The sequence below is a fragment of the Rhinoderma darwinii genome, chromosome 1, assembly GCF_050947455.1.
Source record: "Rhinoderma darwinii isolate aRhiDar2 chromosome 1, aRhiDar2.hap1, whole genome shotgun sequence".
Lineage (NCBI taxonomy): Eukaryota > Metazoa > Chordata > Amphibia > Anura > Rhinodermatidae > Rhinoderma > Rhinoderma darwinii.
In genome coordinates, this window is record NC_134687.1 from 106,409,725 (window position 1) to 106,433,421 (window position 23,697).

Consider the following 23,697-nt stretch of genomic DNA (forward strand, 5'->3'; position numbering starts at 1 on the left):
CCCTCGCATCCAGCAGATATGTTTGGGCCCTACCCTTCCTGGTTCCCTAACTTTAGGGCTTTGATAAATCGCCACTTGAAACAGAAGAAATGTTCCCCTCGGGCCTGCACAACCACATATTTTCCTTTCCTGACTTATTGGAGCCTTAACTTATTTCATTTTTTCATAGACGTAGTGGTATGAGGGCTGTTTTTTTGGGGGACAAGCTGTAGTTATTATTGGTACCATTTTAGGGTACATGCGACTTTTTGATCACTTTGTTATCCTTTTTTTGGGAGGCAAGGTGATAAAAAAACAGCAATTCTGGCATAGATTTTTAGTTTTTTTTTATACAGCGTTAACCATGTGTCATAAACTACATGTTAACTTCTGCGGGTCAGTACGATTCCAGCGATACCAAATTTATAGCACTTTTTTATGTTTTACAACTTTTTGCACAATAAAATTACTTTTGTAAAAAGAATGTATTTTTTCTGTCGCCATGTTGTGAGAACCATAACCTTTAAATTTTTTCGTTGACGGAGCTGTATGATGGCTTGTTTTTTGCGAGATGAGCTATAGTTTTTATAGGTACCATTTTTGGATACATGTGACTTTTTGATCACTTTTTATTACATTTTTTGTAGTGCAAAGTGACCAAAAAAGAAATTCTGGCATTGTTTTTTACGGGGTTTTTTACGTCGTTCATCACGTGGAATAAATAACATAACATTTGTATAGATCAGGCCGTTACGGTCGCGGTGATACCAAATATGTATGGTTTATTGATTTGTTTTTAATAATAAAGGACTTTTCTTTAGTCCCACTAGGGGACTTGAAGGTCCAACTGTAACAAAAAAAATTCTAATACATTTCACTGCCTATGTAGTGCAATCTATTAGATCTGTCAGTCATTCACTGATCGCAAGCCTATTAGGCTTCGCCTCCGGGCGGGGTCTAATCGGCTTCCGTAATGGCAGAGCAGGAGGCCATTATTAAGCCTCCTGTTGCCATAGCAGCAGTCGGCAGCTGTGCGATTGCAGGGCACAGCTGCCGATCTGCTGACAACCGCAAAGATGCAGCGATCGCTTACGATCGCTGCATCTAAGGGGTTAATGGCAGGGATCGGAGCTAGCTCCAGTTCCTGCCATTTACAGGTGGACGTCAGCTGTAACATACAGCTGACAACCACTGATGACGCCGGCTCAGCTTCTGAGCCGGCGCCATCTTCCTGACTGCTACAGAAGCCTTTTAGGCCCACTAATTGCTGGTGTGCCGATGAGCTGCAAACCCCTTAAATGCAGCGATTGCTTTTGACCACTGCAATTAAGGGGTTAATGGCAGGGATCGAAGCTAACTGCAGTCCCACTATTACAGCAGCCTGTCAGCTGTAAGATACAGCTGACATCCGGGGATGATATCTTACGGACTCCGCTTCTGAGCCGGTGCCATCCATTTGTCGTAAGTATACAACAATTTGCTTGAAGCACTGGCTTTCCATGACGTATACTTAAGACAAATGTCAAGAAGGGGTTAAAAACGGCTGAAAATAATAAACTGTTTTCCCTTGAGAACAGTTCTGTATTTTACAGATGTTTTTAGTTTAGTGTGTGAACATACCCTTTTATATATATATATATATATATATATATATATATATATATATATATATATATATATATATATAAGATATAGAACAAGAGCGGCAGATAGAGATCATGTAGTTAGAGCTGCTTGTGATGTTACAGTAGCATAGCTGGTAGAAAGTCACCTATGATGTCACAACAGCAAAGCTGACTGAAGCCCACTTGTGATGTCACAGTGGCTTACCAGCCTGAAACTCACTTGTGAAAACACAGTAGCTTACCCAGGGGCAGACGCCAACAACAGAAGGACCTTGTGCAAAAACTGCATATATACTCCTTGACTTCCAACTGCTAATTTGATGACCGTGAGGTGCTAGCCATAGACCACCTCATTCATGGCTCTCCAAAAAATCTCAGTGGACATCAGTAATTGTGAGATATCCATAGGAATGAGTGATATGTTATTTAACTTACAGTAAGAATAGGTCCTCTTGCCTAAAGTGCCCCATTTGTATATTACGTTTTCACTGGCACTTATCCACGTGTGGTCACGTTTTAGGTGTTTTTACTTTATATATATTTTCTTTTGATTCACTTTCATAACTTTTAATGTTTACTTCATATTATTATATTTATATACTTTTTATGACTATATGGAGGATTCTCTGAATTGAGGATCCTCGATGTATTCATATATAGTTATGATTATATATTTCTATACACAAATATGGATATAAATGATGTTTTTTCAATAGACTCATTTTGATATATGTGGTCTAATTAATTTTTATATGTCCTTTGAAAATTCTGTAAAACCTCTATTTATATTTGTCTGTGGTATATTGTGTTCCTCCTTTATCTTGATCTATAGTGTTTGACATTTCCATTAGAGTTCCTGCTCCACTCCTCCCGACGCTGCGTGGAGACGTGGGTACGCATGGATTTGTGAAAACAAATGGAGAACCAAGAGTCACAAGGCTACATATAATGTAAAAAAGTACAATTTTATTGCATATAAATACATCAACACATAACATATAACATATATAATGATAAAAACACAACGAGGTATCTCAAAGACGACAGATAATAACCGGATCATATGGCAAGGTAGTCAAATCGCAGGAAGGGTATACATATCAGCACTCTGTCAAAAAATGACGGGAAATATCTTCCACCTAATAACCGGGGACATGTGTATGATGGGCACAAGTAACTAATGAAAAAGTCATATAATCAATGCATATGTTGCCCAGGTGTAAGTTACACACAGTCTGCAGACCAGCCTGTTACAGCAATAGCACTAAAGATATCCCAACATATCATGTCCGTCCCCCTTAGTAACTTATAAACAAGTTTGTCCCACAAAAGCGGGAGGGGCAGGGAGTATACCGTATATGTGTCCGATAGTGAGCAAAAGGGCCCGACCGGCAAGTACCAGTGGGAGCCCCTAGATCAAAACTTACCCATCTCTGCAGTGTTGCGCCTGCGATCCACGTGATCCCCGTAACAAAAAGATAATAGTAGCACCCCAACGCGCGTTTCGCTGTTCTAGCTTCCTCAGGGGGTATAATCTCAACTACATCCTGTGCACCTTATATACTGTCCCTTATTACCCTGAATCGAACGTTCCGTGTAAACTCACTCCTTAGTGGTCAACGGCGCATGCGCGGGGTAGTGTCAGAGGTCATGTTGCCTCAATCGCCTGTCGTCACACCATCAACGCGCACGCGTGCCTCCGGAGAAATGTCTCCATGGAGACCACGCTAGCGCATGGACTGCGTATAGACGAGAGGAGAAAGAGGGACAGACCCGACAACCCCGCAGCGTGCGCTCCCCCAGAGTATCGTGAGTATATAATATGTATCTCTCTCTTTGTTACTGTCTACTACTTTATCACTGTAGGAATATAAACGGTATATGCCCCTTAGATTATATGGGAAAATAAGTGCTAGGAAAGAAACCCAAATGAGATAGCATATATTGACACAAAAAACCCTCAGTTATAGATATAACATAATATATATAGTGCAGGAATGTGAGGAAATAGCAACATATGCATAAAGTAGTTCTATTAATCATGCAAAAGTGATGAGCACTAAATAATAAATAATAATATGATTTATACAGTACAGAAAAACCATAAACAGTCTATTACAATAAGGCTGCCATATACTAGTGTTAATTATATTCATAATCAATCATACCAAAATTTCCATTGTGACTTGAGTAAAGAGATAAGTGACAAAAGTTAATAGGAAAATATTTAATAATTTCCAATAAAATTTGAAAAATGACCAACTAGGTCGTGGACAAAAAAGAGAGTGAACAAAAATACTAAATAATGATCAAGTGATACTGAACATTGTACCAGCTACAGTACAACACCAAAAGTGTCCACCATGCGCAGAAAAAGCACACAAACAAAATCTATAATTTAAGAGCAAAAAAAGAGGGGGCAAAAAAGGGGGGGGAAAAGGTTATTACAGTGATATTCCGACAATAGCAACATCCAATAAATAGTACACTATCAATTACACATTTATATTCTCTATCGATATATCTATACAAGGACAGAGTATACATATTTCTCATCTCTATGTCCGCCTATTATTGATCATGGATTTGTGTTGCCTGCTCCCTGCTGTTCTGGGATGACGAGATCATGGCGGCGCTGTGCTAATGGGATCAACTAGTATGAATTATCCTGGCAACTTTGCCCTTTCTTAAAATGGCCTCAAGCGTTTGTGTGTTGTGTATGCGCCGCCTTGCTTCCCTCCCCCCGGCGCAGCGTGGAGACGTGGGTACGCATGGATATGTGGTGCCCGCCTCCCTGCTTTTCTGGGGTGATGAGATCATGGCGGCGCTGTGCTAACTAGATTAACTAGTATGTATTATCCTGGCAATTTCACCCTTTCTTAAAATGGTCGCAAGCGATTGTATGCTGTGTATGCGCTGCCCTGCTTTCCCAGGCGCCATGTTGTGATGCGGGCGTGCATGAATGTGTGTCCTCCGCCTCCCTGCTGTACCGGAGGGATGTGATCATGGCGGCGCTGCATGTTTTTACATGGGAGCTGCTCTCAAGGTATCTTAAACCAATATGACTCGTTGATACTACACCTGGTTGTAATACACAGGGTACTTTCTGATTGGAACATATGATTCTGTTCCTCCTATTTAAGCCCATGACTCCTCACTGACACTGACGGCGAAACGTGTGTCGGGGTGTTTGGTTGTGGTTTGTGGCTTGTCTTATTGAGGGGCAAACCTGCTAAATATGGGTTGGTATTTTACATGATTTTGGATCTTTGATCGTGTTTTCACTTTTTTACCTATACTCCCTATTCAGTGTTTATCTATATAATGGTAATTTAGAAGGTGTTTTTTGTACAGTGTCTGTCTATATATTATACCACCCTATCACATGTATACCCCTCATACCACTACCACATTTTTATTATGTGTTGTTTTTTATATTTTGTGTGATGGTCTACATATGTTTTTATTATATATTCTAATAAAGATATTTTTTTGATATATTGGTTAGTGCTATATTTGTATTATTGGTGATTCACATTCTAGATTTATTGTCTATATATGTCTTGATAGGTATTCTATTCCCAGTGTTGATATATATATGGACGTTATTGCTGAAACAGGTTTTCTGTCTAGCTTGGAGCTTATAGGTATTGATATATGGTACACTATATGGACAAAAGTATTGGGACACATACACATTACACCTACAGGAGCTTTTATGACATCAAATTCTAAATCCATAGTCATTAATACGGAGTTACACCCCCCCCCCCCCCCCACCCTTTGTAGCTAAAACAGCTTACACTCTTCTGTGAAAGTTCTCTACAAGATTTCGGAGCGTGTCTGTGGGAATTTTTGCCTATTCATCCAGAAGAGCATTTGTTAGGTCAGATAGTGATGTTAGACGAGGGGGCCTGGCTCACAATCTCCATTCTAGTGCCATGCCTTTATGGACCTTGCTTTGTGCACTGGGGCAGTGTTCTCCTGGAACAGAATGGGATTTATGTGGATGAGTTGCTGTGGTTCCTAAACGCTTATACTTTGCAATAATACTAATCACAGTTGATAGAAGGGGAGAAATTTCACTGACTTGTTGCAATGATGGCATCCTATTACAGTACCATGCTGGAATTCAGTAAGCTCTTTATAACAACCCATTCTTTCATAAATGTTTGTAAAGGCAGACTACCTGGCTAGGTGCTGGATTTTATACACCTGTGGCAATGAGACTGAATGAGACACCTGAATTCAATAATTAAGAGATGCGTCCCAATACTTTTTTCCATATAGTGTATATAATTACTGAAAAAAATGCCAGGATAAAGTATTTTGAGAGAATCTTCAAGGCCTTACCACATGTAAATAGTTATAGTAATAGAAAGTGTATAATCTTTGGTATACCAATAAATTGGATGCTCTCCAGAGCTTTTATTCAGTTCATGTTTTATACTCAATGGAAATTTTTTCCCACAAGTTATGCAGTGATTTCAGATAACAGGCACATATTACTCTGTTCTTTAGAACGTTCTGTTTCTACTAATGGTTTGATAAAATAAGATTCTTCCACTATACAGATGTTTCTGTCATGGAATCATGATATTTTCCTCTGCACATCTTATTGCTGTTCCGTCCCAAGAGGCAACTTACAAACCAGAACAGCTGAATAGAGAGGAGAAAAGCTGTGCAGTGAACCACTCAGACCCTCTTATGGCTGATTATATTAGACAGCAGAAACGACTAAGCTTGCTAATAAGATTGCGCACAATTTCAAGTATCTTGGGGTCTTTCAAGGTAGAGGAACTCTGACATATATATTTGTTATCAGGTGATCATTTCCTCTGGTTCTTTTTAGAATAAATGTCTAAAACAATATTCACACATTAATTTTAGTTGCTAAAATTCTTCGAACGCAAGTGAAATCAATAAATAATCAAGCATATAAATGGAATCCATCAAAAATGTAAAATAACATAAAAAAAATATCTCACTTGAACACAAATAACTAAACTGCATCAAATGACTATTCATAATAGAAATGTTTGTATTGTGTTTGCAGTAAAAGAAAATCTTGGCAGCACCAACATAAGACATAATTGGAATGACTTGACGTGATTGTGTAAGATCTTATGGCATGAGGCACACACTATACTTTAACACTTGCTTTTTCATATTGTTCTGGGCCTCTCGGACTAGTTCCAAAAATAAAGCATGACAGCCAACAGAACATGAAGAAATAGGAAGGCAATTATCGGATGTTGGGTGTATTTATAAAGTTGAAAAAATGCTCTAAACAAAAACGTCTTCGTTTGTGTACCATTTTGCTAATTTTTATTTCATGGTGTTATACTAGGGTTAGGATATCAAGATTCAAGCATCGAAGTGCTTCTTAAAATAGGAAGTGTGTATGCCTGCACCCTAGACAATTTACCAATAGAAAAAAAAGCTACAAAATTGTTTTTACCGAGCATTGCAAACTACTCCAATGTATCAAAATGGATCACATTGCCTTGCATAATCTTGCAGAATTCTCTTTCCGAATATCACCACTGAGAGGACTTTTTACATGGAAACTTAAAGGGGTTGTCTATGAAGACAACCCCTTTATAAAAAGAAGGCAGTGGGGCGATCAGCTGATCACAGCAGGTGTGGCTTCTCTACCTCAAAACCCCGCCTCCCCCCCGCCCCCCCCCCGATTAGCTGTTATTGCCTGCCACACATTTCCACAAATGTAGTATTACATGCCAGCCATTCAGATAAAATTCCTTGGTTGGACACGACAGGTCCAACAGACCTCTCCATTCTTTCACTTAAAGAGGGGTTGTGAGCAGTGGACCCCCCTCTATGATGTCCATATGCCGTGCAGTTGAATGTTATAGATTGGTGCCGGGTGAATTGGAGAGTCCTATTGAAGGCTGACTATAATGTTCCTAAATGAAATTGCTGATGGGAAGAATTATTTTTTTTCACACATCTCTAGTTCACAGAGCTTCTAGAAACTTTTATAAACATAGTTGTAAAAGAGCGTAGCAGTAGTAATTGTATATGCTTCAATTTATGTCTAGAGCGTGCACAAGGCCCCTGCCACATGAAAATACACAGATGTAGAGGAGCAATAGCATACAAGATCATGCTAACCACTCAATAATACCAAAATGTTTAGCAGAGCTATCTTACTATTCAAATTAATAATTTATTTGTTAATGTTTATACAGAAGCTATTGTAACACATTATGGACAACAGCAGAATTGCTACCATATACCAGTAACTCTAAGTACCAGTAAGCAACAGAGGATTGGCTTTACATATATCATGATCACAATTCAAAGGGCCCTGTATACATACATTGACCACAAATCGTTGTTGCATATACCATATAAAAACATTTTTATCCTTCTACATACTAGTGATAATGAGATTATAGAATTCAGTTTCATAGTATGCTGTAAAACAATATAGTTTGAGTTGCTATTTTCAATCATAGTCTGTTTTGCTGACATCTATTGTCAATGTGATCGATTGTACATCTAATCAATTGCCACATTCTGATAATGGTATCACTTTAATTACTCAGTAAGCATACCATACAAATCAGAATATAATTGAAAAATGTTATAGAAATATTGTCACATTGAGAGATTCGTGTCAGATTAAGAAGATGCCTATCCAATGATTTCAATAGGTATTCCAAAATATACTGAATGGCCACTTTGTTATAGACACTTGTCCTTTCACAATTGGAGCTTTCCTGTATTGTGGACAAAGACATCCGGGGGAGCGTGTATCGCCCCATGGAAAATGATTCTAATAATCAATTTAAACAATAACAATATTCCAAATGCACCCTATATTAAAGTGGACTCTAAATAAAGAAATTCCCTGTCCAGAATGTTTAACAGGATTTCCACACTATGTACAGTTAGGTCCAGAAATTTTTGGACAGTGACCCAAGTTTTGTCATTTTAGCTGTTTACCAAAACATACTGAATATACAGTTATATAATCAATATGGACTTAAAGTGCAGATTCTCACCTTTAATTTGAGGGTATTCACATCCTAATTTGAGGAAGGGTTTAGGAATTACACCTCTTCAATATGTAACTGCCTCTTGTTCAAGGGATCAAAGGCAATTGGACAATTATCTCAAAAGCTATTTAGGGGGCCACATGGACTCTTCCCTCATTAATCCATCATCAATTAAGCAGGTAAAAGGTCTGGAGTTTCAGATGGGGCATTTGTATTTGGAAGCTATTGCTGTGAACCCACAACATGAGGTCAAAGGAGCTCTCAATGCAAGTGAAACAGACCATCGTTGGGCAAAAAAATTAAGAAATCCATCAGAGAGATAGCACAAATGTTAGTAGTGGCCAAATCAACAGTTTGGTACATTCTTGTAAAAAAATAGAGCGCACTGGTGATCTCGTGAACTCCAAAAGGCCTGGACGTCCATGGAAGACAACAGTGGCGGATGATTGCAGAATCATTTCCATAGTGAAGAAAAACCCCTTCACAACATCTACCCAAGTGAAGAATACTCTCCTAGAAGTAGGTGTATCAGTATCTAAGTCTAACATAAAGAGATCACGTCATGAGAGCAAATACAGAGGGTTCAACAGAAGGTGCAAACCATTAATCAGCCTCAAAAATAGAAAGACCAGATAAGACTTTGCCAAACAACATCTAAAGAAGCCGCCCAGTTCTGGAACAGCATTCTTTGGAGAGATGAAACTAAGATCAACCTGTACCAGAATGATGGGAGTAAGAAAGTATGGAGAAGGCTTGGAACAGCTTATGATCCAAAGCACACCACATCCTCTGTAAAACATGGTGGGGGCAGTGTGATGGCATGGGCATGCATGGCTGCCAAAGGCACTGGTTCACTAGTGTTTATTGATGATGTGACTGAAGACAGAAGCAGGCAGATGAATTCTGAAGTGTTCAGGGATATACTTTCTGCTCAGATTCAACCAAATGCAGCAAGGTTGATTGGACGTCTCTTCACAGTACAGATGGACAATGACCCAAAACATACTGTGAAAGAAACCCAGGAGTTTTTTAAGGCAAGAAGTGGAATATTCTGCCATGGCCAAGTCAATCACCAGATCTCAACCCGAAAGAGCATGCATTTCACTTGCTTAAGACAAAACTTAAGGTAGAAAGACCCACAAACAAGCAACAACTGAAGACAACTGCAGTAAAGGCCTAGCAAAGCATCACAAAGGAGGAAACCCAGCGTTTGGTGATGCCCATGTGTTACAGACTTCAGGCAGTTATTGCCTGTAAAGGATTCTCTACAATGTATTAAAAAAAACAACATATTTTTATCTATGGTAATGTTAATTTGTCCAATTACATTTGAGCCCATGAAATGAGGAGGCTATGTAGAAAAATGGTTGAAATTCCTAAACGTTTCACAGGATATTTTTGTTCAACCCCTTGAATTAAACCTGAAAGTCTACACTTCAATTGCACCTCAGTTGTTTCATTTCAAATCCAATTTGGTGGCATGCAGAGCCCAACTCATGAAGATTGTGTCACTGTCCAAATAGTTCTGGACCTAACTGTTTATATCTACATAAGGGTATGTTCACACGCTAGCTGTCATTTACGGCTGAAATGACAGCCTGTTTTCAGAAGAAAACAGCTGCGTCGTTTCAGCTGTAAATGCTCCTCGTAATATACGAGGCGTCTGTGACGCTCGTATATCTTGAGCTGCTCTTCATTGAGTTCAATGAAGAACGGCTCAAATTACGTGGCAAAGAAGTGCCCTGCACCACTTTGCCGAGGCAGTCAATTTACGCGTCGTCGTTTGACAGCTGTCAAACGACGACGCGTAAATTACAGGTCGTCTGCACAATACGTCGGCAAACCCATTCAAATGAATGGGCAGATGTTTGCCGACGTATTGTAGCCCTATTTTCAGGCGCAAAACGAGGCATAATACGCCTAGTTTACGCTTGAAAATAGGTCGTGTGAACCCAGCCTTAGCGTACATACCTACCTACTGACACTCATGTTAAACTCACCCATTACTTATAAACCTACATGCGCACATTCAATATCCTAAGCGTGCTCAGCCAATTTAGTTAGACTGTGCACTGTGAGAAGGGTGGAGGACAGTGTGGCGTGTGCAGTAAGCCATCACAAATTTCCCGGTTAATGCAGAGATACGGTGCCAGAACGAAGCTCAGTACATATATACAACACCAAAAACGAGCTCAGTACATAAATACAGCACCAGAACACAGATCAGTACATATATACAGCACCAGAACAAAGCTCAGTACATATATACAGTGCCAGAACAGAGCTTGGTACATAACACCAGAACCAAGCTCCGTACATAAATACAGCACCAGAACCAAGCTCAATACATCAATACAGCACCATAAAAAAGCTTAGTACATAAATACAGCACCAGAACTAAGGTCAGTACATAAATGCAACAACAGAACAAAGCTCAGTACATAATTACAGCACCAGAACAAAGCTCAGTACAGAAATACATGTCGTTGCTGTGGGGTATGTGGACCCACTAGACCGCTCCACCGTAGCGGAGAAGCAGCTGGCCAAACAATAGTCAATAACAGTCTCTCGGACAAGAGAACCTGGGAGGATGTACAGGCAGATGCTCGGAGTAGCAGACACGTGGCACAGTTAATGCTTCATGTGGCAGATGACACCAGACATGGCAGATGAGACCTGATGTGGCAGATGATACCAGACCTGGCAGAAGATACCAGATGTGGCAGATGACACAGACGTGGCGGATGAGGCACATACGACTCCCAACATAAGGCTTAAGATCAGGAACAAAACACAGCAACAGGATACAGGATATGGGAAGCAGGAAATGGCAACACTGGGAGCAGGATACAATTAACTCCTTCCCGCATTTTCACGTACAGTTACGTGATGGGAGCTGGTGTTTTCCCGCAATTCCACGTAAATGTACGTGAACGAGATGGAGCTGAGCCAGCGACATCACCGCCGGGTGTCAGCTGTATGTTACAGCTGGCACCCTGAGGTATCGGCCAGGACCGGAGCTAGCCTCCGATCCGACCGATTAACCCCTCACATGCTGCGTTCAATAGAGATCGCAGCATGTGAGGAGTTTATAGCCACCGGCACCCCAGCAACGTGATCGCTGGGTTGCCGGTGGCTGCAAAGGCGATTGGAGGCCTAATACTTACCTCCCGGTCTGCTAGCAACGAAATCCTCCTATGCTCCGTTGTCGGCGGGGCCCAAAAGGCTTCCGGTACCATCGGCAAGATGGCGCCGGCTCAGCTTCCGGCTCAGAAGCTGAGCCAGCGTCATCAGCAGTGGGTGTCCGCTGTATGTTACAGCAGACATCCCACTGTAAAGGCAGGAACCGGAGCTAGCTCCAATTCCTGCCATTAACCCCTTCAATGCAGCGATCCAATGCAATCGCTGCATCAAAGTGGTTTGTATGAAATCGGCAGCCTGCCATGCGATGGCAAGGCTGGCGACTGCTACTATGGCAACAGGAGGCCTAACAATGGCTTCCTATCTGCCAGTATGGAAGCCGATTAAGCCCCGCCCAGAGGCAGAGCCTGATCTGCTTGCTATCAGTGACAGTTCTAATACATTGCACTACATAGGTAGTGCAATGTATTAGAACATCAAACAAACAGTTAGACCTTCAAGTGCACTAGTGGGACTAAAGAAAAGTGTAAAAAAGGTAAAAATAAAAGTTTTAAAAAATACAATAAAAGTTTCAAGTAATAACATAAAACACAATCGCCCCTTTTCCCTTATCAATTCATTTATTATTGAAAAAAATAATAAAGCCATACATATTTGGTATCGCTGCGACCGTAACGACCTGAACTATAAAAATATTATGTTATTTATTCCGCACAGTGAGCGCCGTAAAAAAAAAAAACTAAAAAATACTGACATAATTGATATTTTTTGGTCACTTTGTCTTCCAAAAATTGAAATAAAAAGTGATCAAAAAGTCGCATGTATCCAAAAATGGTACCTATAAAAACTATAACTAGTCTCGCAAAAAACAAGCCCTCATACAGCTCCGTCGACGAAAAAATTAAAATCGTTTTGGCTCTCACAACTTGGGGACAGAAAAATCCATTCTCTTTACAAAAGTTATTTTATTGTGCAAAAAGTTGTAAAACATAAAAAAGTGCTATAAATTAGGTATCGCTAGAATCGGACTGACCCGCAGAATAAATGTAACATGTAATTTATAACGCGTGGTGAAGGCTGTATAAAAAGAACTAAAAAATATGCCAGAATTGCTGTTTTTTGGTCACCTTGCCTCCCAAAAAAAAGGATAACAAGTGATCAAAAAGTCGCACGTACCCCAAAATGGTACCAATAAAAACTACAGCTCGTCCCACAAAAAAAACAGCCTTCATACCACTACGTCTATGAAAAAATAAATACCAGGACAACACTTTCCCGGCAAAATTCCCCAAACTGCAAAGATGCCAAGTGTGGACCAAAAGGGGAATAAGTAAGGACCATTTATTAGTGAGACACCGGCCTGTGCAGAAAGGATTGTGTCACAGCGTAACACACATCTATGGGTATTTTATTGTTTTTTTTTTACCCCATTATTATACCACCTCACTATGCCCCTTATATACTCCGCCCAGCTTACATGTGCCCCCACATTATAAACGGAAACACCAGCAATATTCAAACAAATCTACTACCAAGCAAAATCCACGCTCCAAAAGCCAAATGGCGCTACCTCCCTTCTGAACCCTACAGTGTGCCCAAACAGCCATTTGCTTCCACATAAATGGCATCGCCATACCCGGGAGAACCCTTTTAACAATTTTTGGGGTGTGTGTCTCCAGTGGCACAAGCTGGGCACGACATATTTGCCACTAAAATAGCATATCCAGGGAAAAATTAAAATTTTTACTTTGCACCTTCCGCAGCGCAATCATTCATGGAAAATGCCTGTGGGTGAAAATGCTCACTACACCCCTTAATAAATGCCTTCAGCGGTGCAGTTTCCAAAATGGGGTCACTTCTCAGCAGTTTCTTTTATTATTTCACATCAGGGCCTCTGCAATTGTGATCCAATACTTTGTAAATTGCCAAATTAGGCCTTAATTTTACATGGTACTCTTTCACTCCTGAGCCTGGTCGAATGTCCAAGCAACAGATTAGGGCCACACGTAGGGTGTTTCTAAAACCGGGAAACACAGCATAATAATAAGAGAGCGGTCTTGTTAAGGTGGCACAAGCTGGGCACCAGATATTGGCATATCTATGGAAAAAATCCCATTTTCACTCTGGCAGAAATTGGTGTGCACTCGATGTTGCAATCACCTGTGGGGTTAATATGCTCACTACACCCCTAGGTGAATACCTTGAGGGGTGTCGTTTCCAAAATGGGGTCACTTCTGGGGGGATCCACTGTTTTGGTCCCACAAGGACTTTGCAAATGCGAAATTGCGCCCAGAAACCAATCCAGCAAAATCTGTACTCTAAAAGCCAAATGGCGCTCCTTCACTTCTGAGCCCTACTCTGTGCCCAAACAGCAGTTTATGACCACATATGTGGTATTGCCATACACAGGAGAAGTTGCTTTACAAGTGTTGGGTTGCTTTTTTTCATTTATTTGTTGAGAAAATGAAAAAGTTTCAGCTAAAGCTACGTCTTATTGGAAAAAAAGTTTTTTTTTTATCTTCACTGCCCAATTCTAATAAAATCAATGAAACCCCTGTGGGGTCAAAATGCTCCCTACACCCCTAGATGGATTCTTCAAGGGGTGCGGTTTCCTAAATAGAGTAACTTTTTTGGGCGTTTTCACTGTTTTGGTCCCTTAGGGGCTTTGCAAATGTGACGTGGTCTCCGCAAACCATTCCTGCTAAATTTGAGCTCCTAAAGCCAAATGGCTCTCTTTCCCTTCTAAGCCCTGCCGTGTGTCCAAACAGCCGTTTATGACCACATGCGGGGTATAGTTTTACTCGAGAGAAATTGCTTTACAAATGTAGTTGTGCATTTTCTCCTTTAGTCCTTGTGGAAATTAGAAAAAGTTAGCTAAACCTACATTTTCTTTGAAAGAATGTAGATTTTCATTTTCACTGCCTACTGCCAATAATTTCTAAAATTCTAAATGCTCACTATATGCTCACTATACCCCTAGATAATTTCCACAAAGGGTATAGTTTCCAAAGTGGGGTCACTTTTGGGGGATTTCTACTGTTTTGGCACCGCAAGAGCCTTTCAAACCGGACATTGTGCCTAAAATATTTTCTAATAAAAAGGAGGCCCCAAAATCCTCTAGGTGATCCTTTGCTTCTGAGGCCTGTGCTTCAGTCAATAAGTATACTAGGGCCACATGTGGGGTATTTCTAAAAACTGCAGAATGTGGGCAATAGATATTGAGTTGCGTTTCTCTGCTAAAACTTTCTGTGTTACAAAAGAAATAGATGAACAATGAATTTCTGCAAAAAAAAAAGAAATTTGAAAATGTTACATCTACATTTCCTTAAGTCCTGTGAAACGTCTAAAGGGTTAAGAAACTTTCTAAATGCTTTTTTGAATTCTTTGAGGGGTAAAGTTTTTAAAATGGGGTGACTTATTGGGGGATTCTAATATATAAGGCCCTAAAATCCGCTTCACAACTGATCTGGTCCCTGTAAAAATAGCCTTTTGAAATTTTCTTGAAAATGTGACAAATTGCTGCTAAAGTTCTAAGCCGTGTAACGTCCTAGAAAAATAAAAGGATGTTCAAAAAACAATGCCAATCTAAAGTAGACATATGGGTGATGTTAATTAGCAACAATTTTGTGTGGTATTACTATCTGTCTTACAAAGCAGATACATTTAAATTTAGAAAAATTCAAATTTTTGCAATTTTTCGCTAAATTTTGGTGTTTTTCACAATTAAATATTTAATGTATCGAGCAAATTTTGCCAGTAACATAAAGTCCAATGTGTCACGAGAAAACAATCTCAGAATCGCTTGGATAGGTAAAAGCATTCCGAAGTTATTACCACATAAAGTGAAACATGTCAGATTTGAAAAAATTGCCTGTGTCCTGAAGGCCAAAACAAGCTGCGTCCTTAAGGGGTTAAGGGACTATTTGCTTAGATGAACACAGAAAAACTAACAATGCTCAGGCAAGGAGAGGAAGGGCAGAGCCCTTTTTAAAGTCCAGGGTGTCACTGGGTTGGTTGGGAAGCTTTAGACAGGTGCGCGCGCAGTCCCTTTAAGACAGGGAGTGAATGTGCAATCGCACCTTACGGGAGACAGAGGAGAGCTGCTGCCGCGTGTGTCGGTGTCTCTGAGGAGGGAGACACCGGCATGAAGACAAAGTTCTGCGGCCGCGGCTGCCGGTAAGTAGTACATGCCAAAATTTTTACGTGAATTGAACCCCCCACCCCCCGATCGGACGCGATATGGATAAGCAGGCCATGCAGACGGAAGATATGTTATATGAAGAGGTCCGCCAGACAAGGCGCAGAGGGAAGACCGGTTAGCGGGAAAATGTGCCATCTTAGAAAAACGGTCCACCACCATCCAGCTGAAGGAGGAAGGTCCGTAATAAAGTCCATTGCAATATGTTGCCAAGGAGCATCAGGCACTGGTAGGGGTTGGAGCAGGCCAGTAGGTCTGGAACGAGCAGCTTCATTAGATGAATAGACACTGCATGAGGAGACCAAGTCCACAAAATCAGTGTGGGCCACCAATATTGGCGTACAATTAGTTCCCGAGTTTTACAGGCGCCAGAGTGCTTTCGGCCAGATAGGACCTGTGTCCCCAGCGGAGAACCTTTCTCCTATCTGAAAGATGGACTAAGGTCTTCCCAGGAGAAATGTCCCTAATTTGCAGAGGATTGACGGGAATAACACTGGAAGGGTCTATAATATATTGAGGAATCTCTTCAGAATCTTCTGTCTCAAACGACCGGGACAGAGCATCGGCCCTCACATTCTTGTCAGCAGGACGGAAGTGGACCACAAATTGGAATCTGACAAAGAACAGCGATCACCTGGCTTGACGAGGATTTAACAGTTGAGCAGACTGGAGATAGGTACGTTTCTTGTGGTTGGTAAAGATGATGATAGAATGTATGGCGCCCTCCAGCTAATGTCTCCATTCCTCCAAGGCCAATTTCATGGCCAGTAACTCTCGATCCCCAATGAAGTAATTGTGCTCTGCGAGGGAAAAAAGTCTCGAGTAGTGGACACACACCACTGCCTTACCCTTGGAGTTTCTCTGGAACAGAAGTGCACCTGCACCAACAGTGGAAGCATCAACCTCCAAAGAGAACTGTTAGGATATGTCTGGATGATAGAGAATCAAGGCTGAAGTGAAGGCTTCAGTGAGGCTGTTAAATGCTGACTCTGCCTCTGGGGTCTACAGTTTAGCATTAACACCCTTCTTAGTAAGGGTAGAGATAGGAGCAATCAACGACGAGAAGTTTGGGATAAACTGCCGGAAGAAATATCCGAATGCCAGAAATCATTTCATGGCCCGAATGCCCTGAGGACATGGCCACTCTAAGACAGACTTCACCTTCTCTGAATCCATTTTGGGGACTCGATCGGAGCCATTGTAGCCCAGGAAAGGCAGAGAATTCTTCTCAAATATGAATTTCTCTAGTTTAGCATACAGACGCTTCTCCATTAGCCGCAACAGGACTTAACGAACATGCTTCCAATGCGTTGTCAGATCTGGTGAGTAGATCAGGATGTCATCCAAATACACCACCACGCAGACACAGAGGAGATCCCCGAAGATGTCATTCCAGAATTCCTGGAAAACTGCTGGAGAATTACACAGACCAAAGGGCATCACAAGATACTCGTAGTGTCCATCTCAAGTGTTGTATGCGGTCTTCCACTGGTCACCCTGAGGAGTCTGGATCAGGTTATGAGCCCCATGTAAGTCCATCTTAGAAAAAATCTTTTATCCACGTATGCAATCAAAGAGCTCCAAGATTAGCGACAAGAGATACTTGTTCATGACCGTGATCTGGTTAAGACCACGGTAATCGATACAAGATCAAAGAGATCCATCTTTTTTCTTTACGAAAAAGAACTTGGCTCCCTGCCGGAGAGGAATACCTCTAAATTAACCCCCTCTCAAGGTTCTCCTTGACATAAGCTGGCGTGGCCTGGGTCTCTGGCAAAGAGAGAGGATATACCCGTCCAGGAGGAGGTGAGGCATCTGGAAGCAGTTCTATTGGGCAATCGTAGGATCGGTAAGGAGGAAGAACCTCGGCCTCCTTTTTGCTGAAGACATCCGTGAAGCCAGCATAATGTGAAAGTAGACCAGAGAGTGACTGAGTCAGAGGAGGCTGGATAGGACGAACCTGTGGCAGGCAGCGGTGGAGACACTTGGAGCTCCATTGGAGGACCTATCCGGAGTTCCAGTCGAGAACCGGAGCATGTAAACGAGCCAAGGCAGGCCCAGCAAAATAGAATTGACAGCTTTTGGCAGGACAAAGAAGACAATTTGTTCTGCATAGAGAATTCCAACTTGAAGTCTCAGCGGTTTAGTGCTGAACAATATAGGATCGGTGAGAGGTTGCCCATCCAGGGGTCTCTTTAGGGGAACCGTGGGCAATTGGAGACGATCTACTAGATCTTGTTGAATGAAGTTTGCCGCGGATCCGTAATCCACGTAGGCAGAGACATGATGCGTTTTTTCAAAGAAACAGTGGTCACAGGAATGGACAGTTTGGGAGAGGATTTGGCACTCGGCGTCGTTCCACTTGTCTCTCCAAACAACCCTAGGTGCTGGAGTTTCCTGGCTTCTGAGGATATTGATGCACAAATTGGCCTTCGAGACCGCAATACAAAGTCCAGATGTGCGTCTACGCTGTTCTTCCTCGACAGACAATTTGAGTCGGCCCACTTGCATAGGTTCCTCAGGTGGAACAACAGTAGAGGGTAGCAGGGTTCGCATAAACTTGGGTGCCAGTCTAGGGTACTTTCTGTCTCGGCGAGCCTTCTGGACCTGCTTCTGGATTTTCATATCGATCCAGGTTGCTAACAAAATATGGGCATCCAGGATGGAACAAAGGTCACGGGCGGCAAGCTCATCTTGTATTTAATGAGACGGTCCTTGCCAGAAAGTCGCGACTAAGGCCTCATGATTCCAGGCCAGTTCTGCTGCCGGGGTGCAGAACTGGATTGCATATTCTCCAACCGTGGTCTCACCTTGACGGAGGGTAAGAAGGGATGCGGCTGCGGAAGATGACTGACCAGGCTCTTCGAAAACAATGCGGAAAGTCTGTAGGAACAAGTTGGCGATTTCAGGGCCCTCACATTCCCAAATAGGATTAGCCCATGCCAGTAAGGAAGGAGATGATGAAAGCAATCTGGGTCTCATAGAAGGGAATTTTTTTTGCATGCAGCCTGAAGTGGATCTGGCATTAATTAATGAGTCCTCTGCAGGTCTTCACATCCCTGTCATAGCGAGGAGGTAGCGGTAGGGAGATTCTGGGATCAGCACTGACAGGAGGAGCAGCAGGCGGAGGTACCATGGTAATTGCAGCTGGAGCATCCAATCGATGCGCGATGGAGTTCACTGCCTATAGGAGGTGATCCTACCGTGACCGAAGGTCTCGCATGTCCACTTGCATCGCTTGGAATGCCATCGTGGTCTTAAGCTGACCAGGGGCATCAATGGCCTGATCATACTGTCACGGCTGTGGGGTATGTGGACCCACTAGGCACTCCGCCGTAGCGGAAAAACAGCTGGCCAAACAATAGTCAATAAAAGTCTCTCAGACAAGAATACCTGGGAGGATATACAGACAGATGCTCGGAGTAGCAGACACGTGGCACAGGTGATGCTTGACGTGGCAGATGACACCAGACATGGCAGATGATCCCAGGCATAGCAGATCACACCTGACATGGCAGATGATACCAGATGTGGTAGAAGATACCAGACGTGGCAGATGACGCACACACGACTCCAACAATAGGCTTGGGATCAGGAATGAAACTCAGCAACAGGATATGGGAAGCAGGATACAGGAACACTGGGAGCAGAATACAACCATTTGTATAGATGAGAACAGGAAGACTAACAATGCTTAGGCAAGGAGAGGAGGGACAGAGCCCCTTTTAACGTCCAGGGTGTCACGGGGTTGATTGGGAAACTTTAGACATGTGTACGTGCTGGCCCTTTAAGACTGGTAGTGAGCACGCGAGAGCTATTGGAGACGGGAGAGCTGCAGCTGCGTGTGTTGGCGTCTCTGAGGAGGGAGACGCCGGCATGAAGAAAAAGTCCTGCGGTCGCGGCTGCCGGTAAGTGGGACATGCCGGTGGTCAGCAACCATGGGCATAACAATACAGCATCAAAACCAAGCTCAGTACATAAATACAGCACCAGAACAAAGCTTGGTACATAAATACAGCACCAGAACCAAGCTCAATACATAAATACAACACCAAAACCAAGCTTTGTTCTGGTGCTGCATATATGTACTGAGCTTTGTTCTGGTGCTCTATTTATGTACTGAGCTTTGTTCTTGTGCTGTATTTACTAGTCCTTTTCAATGAATTAGAATATAATCAAAATGTTAATTTATTTCAGTAATTCAATTCAAAAAGTGAAACTCATATATTATATAGATTCATTACACAGAGAGTGATCTATTTCCAGCATTTTTTTTTCTTTTAATGTTCATGATTATGGCTAACCGTTTATGAAAACCCAAAATTTTGTGTCTCAGAAAATGAGAATATTATATAAGCCCAATTTAAAAAATGATTTTTAATACCGAAATGTTGGCCTACTGAAAAGTATGGACAGTATATGCCCTCAATACTTGGTCGCGGCTCCTTTTGCATGAATTACTGCATCAATGTGGCGTGGCATGGAGGCGATCAGCCTGTGGCACTACTGAGGTGTTATGGAAGCCCAGGTTGCTTTGATAGCGGCCTTGAGCTCATCTGCATTGTTGGGTCTGGTGTCTCTCATCTTCCTCTTGACAATACCTCATAGATTCTCTATGGGGTTTAGGTCAGGCAAGTTTGCTGGCCAATCAAGCACAGTGATACTGTGGTTATTAAACCAGGTATTGGCACCTGCTCACACTGCCAAAAGTATCAAGTCCTGCTACAAAATTAAATCAGCATCTTCATAAAGCTTGTCAGCAGAGGGAAGCATGAAGTGCTCTAAAATTTCCTGGTAGACGGCTGTGTTGACTCTGGACTTGATATAACTCAGTGGACCAACACTGTTGCTCAGTGGTCCTGTTTTCAGATGAAAGTAAATTTTGCATTTCATTGGGAAAATCAGGGTCCCAGAGTCTGGAGGAAGAGTGGAGAGGCACTCAATCCAAGTTGCTTGCGGTCCAGTGTGAAGTTTCCACAGTCAATGATGGTTTGGGGAGCCATGTCATCTGCTGGTGTTGGTCCACTGTGTTATATCAAGTCCAGAGTTAATGCAGCCATCTACCTGGAAATTTCAGAGCACTTCATGCTTCCCTGCTGATTTCATTTTCCAGCAGGACATGGCACTTGCCCACACTGCCAAAAGTACCAATACCTGGTTTAATAACCACAGTATTACTGTGCTTGATTGGCCAGCAAACTCAGCTGACCTAAGCCCCATAGAGAATCTATGGGGTATTGTCAAGAGAAAGATGAGAGACACAAGACTATCACGATCTAGGGGTATGTGGACGCACTAGGCTGCTCCACCGTGGCGGAGAGGCAGGTGACCATCTCACAGACTATGCAAAGTCTATGGAAGAAGTGTAGCACAAGGGTACTTGGGATAGTCCAGACGGCGGCAAGGGCTCTGTCACAGATGGGGCTAGATGTGGCGGGTTGAGCCAGACGTGGCGGAAGGCACCAGGAGGAGCAGATGACACCAGACGTGGTGTATTCCAGCAGGCAAGGCACGGCTCCAATACTAAACAGGCTCAGGAACAAAAACACAGCATGGGATACAGGAGATAGGAGGCAGGGCACAGGAACACCTGGGAGCAGGAAAACACTAAGGGAACATTTGCAATACAAACATGGGAAAACTACAACAACACTCAAGCAAGGAATGGAAGCGTGGAGCCCTTTTTATAGTCCAGGGTGAACAGGGGTTAATTAGGGAACTTTAACATGTGCGTGCGCTGGCACTTTAAGGCCGGGACCGAGCGCGAGTTCACACCTTAACACTCAGAGCGGGGTGGACGGCCGCGAGTGCTGGCATCTCCTAGGAGGGAGACGCTGGCGGGATGCCAACGGTCTGTGGTCACACCCAACAATGCAGACGAGCTGAAGGCCGCTATCAAGGCAACCTGGGCTTCCATAACATCTCAGCAGTGCTACAAGCTGATCGCTTGCATGCATTCATGCAGTAATTAATGCAAAAGGAGTCCCAACCAAGTATTGAGTGCATATACTGTGCATACTTTTCAGTAGGGCTATATTTAGGTATTAAAAATCATTTTTAAAATTGGGCTTATATAATATTCAAATTTTCTGGGATACTAAATTTTGGGTTTTCATTAACTGTTAGCCATAATCATCAACATTAAAGGAAAAAAATGCTGGAAATTGATCAGTCTGTGTGTAATTAAATTCTAATTCATTGAGAAGGACTAGTATATGCTAAGCTTTGTTCTGGAGTTGTATATATGTACTGAGCTTTGTTCTGGTGCTGTATTTATGTACTGAGCTTGGTTCTGGTGTAGTATTTAGGTACTGAGCTTGGTTCTGGTGCTGTATTTATATGCTAAGCTTGGTTCTGGAGTTGTATATATGTACTGAGATTCTCTTTGGTGCTGTATATACAGTGAAGGAAATAAGTATTTAGTCCCTTGCTGATTTTGTAAGTTTGCCCACTGTCAAAGACATGAACAGTCTAGACTTGTTAGGCTAGGTTAATTTTGCCAGTGAGAGATAGTTTATATTTTAAAAAAAAAAAACAGAAAATCACATTGTCAAAATTATATATATTTATTTGCATTGTGCACAGAGAAATAAGTATTTGATCCCTTTGGCAAACAAGGCTTAATACTTGGTGGCAAAACCCTTGTTGGCAAGCACAGCAGTCAGACTTTTTTGGAGTTGATGATGAGGTTTGCACACATGTTAGATGGAATTTTGGCCCACTCCTCTTTGCAGATCATCTGTAAATCATTAAGATTTCGAGGCTGTCGCTTGGCAACTCGGATCTTCAGCTCCCTCCATAAGTTTTCGATGAGATTAAGGTCTGGAGACTGGCTAGGCCACTCCATGACCTCAATGTGCTTCTTTTTGAGCCACTCCTTTGTTGCCTTGGCTGTATGTTTCGGGTTATTGTCGTGCTGGAAGACCCAGCCACGAGCCATTTTTAATGTCCTGGTGGAGGGAAGGAGGTTGTCACTCAGGATTTGACGGTACATGGCTCCATCCATTCTCCCATTGATGCGGTGAAGTAGTCCTGTGCCCTTAGCAGAGAAACACCCCCAAAACATAATGTTTCCACCTCCATGCTTGACAGTGGGGACAGTGTTCTTTGGGTCATAGGCAGCATTTCTCTTCCTCCAAACACGGCGAGTTGAGTTAATGCCAAAGAGCTCAATTTTAGTCTCATCTGACCACAGCACCTTCTCCCAATCACTCTCAGAATCATCCAGATGTTCATTTGCAAACTTCAGACGGGCCTGTACATGTGCCTTCTTGAGCAGGGGGACCTTGCGGGCACTGCAGGATTTTAATCCATTACAGCGTAATGTGTTACCAATGGTTTTCTTGGTGACTGTGGTCCCAGCTGCCTTGAGATCATTAACAAGTTCCCCCTGTGTAGTTTTCGGCTGAGCTCTCACCTTCCTCAGGATCAAGGATACCCCACGAGGTGAGATTTTGCATGGAGCCCCAGATCGATATTGATTGACAGTCATTTTGTATGTCTTCCATTTTCTTACTATTGCACCAACAGTTGTCTCCTTCTCACCCAGCGTCTTATGGTTTTGTAGCCCATTCCAGCCTTGTGCAGGTCTATGATCTTGTCCCTGACATCCTTAGAAAGCTCTTTGGTCTTGCCCATGTTGTAGAGGTTAGAGTCAGACTAATTGAGTCTGTGGACAGGAGTCTTTTATACAGGTGACCATTTAAGACAGCTGTCTTTAATGCAGGCA

At 42.3% G+C, this 23,697-nt stretch overlaps 1 long non-coding RNA gene across 2 annotated transcripts; it reads left to right on the top strand.

Moving 5' to 3' along the window:
• Nucleotides 1-1,860: 1,860 nt before the first annotated feature.
• Nucleotides 1,861-6,881, top strand: LOC142736733 (uncharacterized). Of its 2 annotated transcripts, none has more exons than XR_012880562.1 (3): nucleotides 1,861-1,997; nucleotides 6,179-6,429; nucleotides 6,661-6,881. It is a non-coding gene; the product is annotated as an uncharacterized LOC142736733 (long non-coding RNA). The 2 variants fall into 2 exon arrangements; XR_012880561.1 differs by having other exon boundaries at nucleotides 6,179-6,395.
• Nucleotides 6,882-23,697: the final 16,816 nt, after the last annotated feature.